Source organism: Babylonia areolata, chromosome 2, assembly GCF_041734735.1.
Source record: "Babylonia areolata isolate BAREFJ2019XMU chromosome 2, ASM4173473v1, whole genome shotgun sequence".
NCBI lineage: Eukaryota > Metazoa > Mollusca > Gastropoda > Neogastropoda > Buccinidae > Babylonia > Babylonia areolata.
Genome location: NC_134877.1, coordinates 23013640 through 23016139, shown reverse-complemented (window position 1 = coordinate 23016139; position 2500 = coordinate 23013640). Strand labels below are relative to the sequence as shown.

Genomic DNA, 2500 nt, shown 5'->3' with positions numbered 1-2500 from the left:
ATCCTCATTATCAAGATAATGTTGTGGAGAATCGGTATGAGTATGGGGTTTCTCAGAATCTGGTGTTGAATCCTGCGCAGAATATTCGGCAGTGTTCTTGTTTACTCTCGTGTCTTGTAACGGCCTGTCTGTGAAAGTTGTTGTCATAACCGTTGTGTTTTCCTCTGTTTCTAGCACGTGCTGCACTGTTGGTGGAACTGTGTCAAGGACATCTGCTGTCCTTGAACTTTGGAATCTCTCTGAAACTTGGTTTTGCGTATTATTTGGATCCTTTTCCACTCCAATGTCTTCCCCTGCTGCAGCATTGATGGTTTGAGTGTCTGTTTGTTCCCTGATGACTGAACTCTGGTTGTCCTGACTGTCACCCCTGCCTTGCAGAGAAGACACTGTGCTACCCTCTGACCCAAACGTTGTATGGTGTGACACTGTCGACGTTTCCGCTACCTGGCTCTGTGTCGAGTTCATCAAAATGCGGTGACTATCATTTTGCATTTGATTCTCATTCTCGTGAACAACTCTGGTTGGTGCTGTTGTGGAAAGCTCCACCACAGTGGGTAAAGCGTTGGGGTTATTTGTTGTAGTAGAGAGAGAAGAAGGTGATGACTTATCTGCATCGTAAGAGTCGGCTTCTGCAGTGGTTGTATTCAAGCTGTTCGAGGGGCTGGGCAATGCAGGAGTTGAAAGCGACTCTGGTAGCGATGCAGTCTGTCCATGTCCGCTTTCCTGATCATCGTGGTGATGTGCTGCATGGCTCCCTGGATTTCTGCCGCTCTGTGTAGTGACCTGACTGCTGTGTGTGTTGATGTTTAGTTCGTCACCATGGGCAACACCACTGCTGTTCATGGATTGCTGAAATGAATCGTCTTCATTGTTGGAAAGACTCGTGTTGCTTCCTCTTGTTTGGTTATGTTGTTGCAGTTCATCCACGTGCACTGGCTTAGTACTTTGATCAACTTCAGCATCATAGTTGTGCTTGTCCTCCGTAAGGCCTTCATTGTTTCTGTTGCCTGTATGGGCGTGGGCAGAATTTCCGTTCCTTTGACTACTACTGTCTGACTGACTTTTTTCAATTTCAGGTAAAACACCACTTTTGTTGTGACTGCTTTGGCTGTTGTTTGTTTTCCCAGTATTGTTATTGTCTGAACGACTGTTATTCATAATTTGGTTTGAATCTGACGATCTACTATTGTTGTTTTCTTTGTTTGACTTATCACGATTGCGACCTTTTCTTGATCTCCGTAATGCTCGGGTCTTACCCCCAGAACATGAACAGCAGCGCCTAACCCTTTTGAATATCTTGCGATTGTCCTGATCATTTTTCACAGCCAGCTTTCCCTGAGCGAGCAGCATCATTTCTATGCGCTCTGAAGTTTTAATGTGGACAGCTCCCTGTAACAGCACAGCTTCTTTCAAACGTCCCATCTCCACTTCCATCTTGGCGAGCTTCTGAGTAAGCAGTGCCAAAGATTCAGCAGCCTGTGAGGATGCACTGAACTGTCCTCTGAAGTGACTGTTGCGTCCTTGTCTTGACCAGTACGTTGGGTAATTGACTGCGTTCTGGTGCTGGTCATTCGCATGGCCATGTCCCCTGTTGTTGCGAAACCTCACAGCATCAATAGAAATGGTGATTCTATTATCATTGGATTTATCTGATGGTCTGGGGATATGCACAGCTGGTGGATTCTCTGGGATCTGCTCCTCGTCAGCAAGAGCTGGTGTTTCTGTGTCCCAGACACTGGAATCCCGTCCCTGTTCTGAATCTGGAACCACAGTCTCCATACCTCCATCATGTATGCCTGGCACTGACACATCACTGGCATTAGCAGAGCCAATGGCATGCTGGCTGGAAACGTCAGCTTCACGTGCACTTTTCCTTGCTAAATTTCCACTCCCTGACACACGAGAAGCATCATCATCTGAGTTCTCTAGATATTCCCTAATCTCTTCTTCTGAATACATGACATCTTCAGGTATTTCTTTTCTGATCACTGTTTTAAATCGAGACAGTACGTCTTCTTTCGGGGGTTCTGGCAGATTGTAGTTATTATTAGTATCACTGTTTTCTGTGGGCTTTGGCGCCACGCTAGCGAAAGTGCAAAACACGAACATAATAAGCACATTCATGGTTATTTCTAGAAACATCCACGCTGTATGCACGTCCATGTACACATATATACAAAAACACGAAGTATAACCACCAACACTTAAGTGATTTGAAAGACCACTGTGTCCTGATTTCTGCTGTCATTCACATAAACAAACTGACACAAACAATGTGTGAGGCGTGTTGACAGACAGTAAGTTTCAAACGCCATAGGTACTATTATTTAATTTGCAATTTCGTGATCATCTGCTGGCTTTAGATTCGGTCACAAATCAGCAAGGCACAGATTCCCTGTAGGAGAAAAGATGAGTTGAGAATGTGTATGGGTTATTGACTGTCTGATGCCAGTGCAGTGTCATGATAGTAAAAAAACAAAACAACAAAAAACAAAACAAA

General features: G+C 44.7%; 1 protein-coding gene across 1 annotated transcript in view; it reads right to left on the bottom strand.

The window, feature by feature from the left end:
• LOC143299232 (uncharacterized) overlaps window positions 1–2500 on the bottom strand; it is a 34656-nt gene that overhangs the window by 31091 nt on the left and 1065 nt on the right. Inside the window, exon 1 of the mRNA XM_076612438.1 lies at window positions 1–2500. This exon is cut by the window's left edge and continues 1566 nt beyond it; it is cut by the window's right edge and continues 1065 nt beyond it. The gene's annotated coding sequence lies outside the window, so the exon portion shown is untranslated.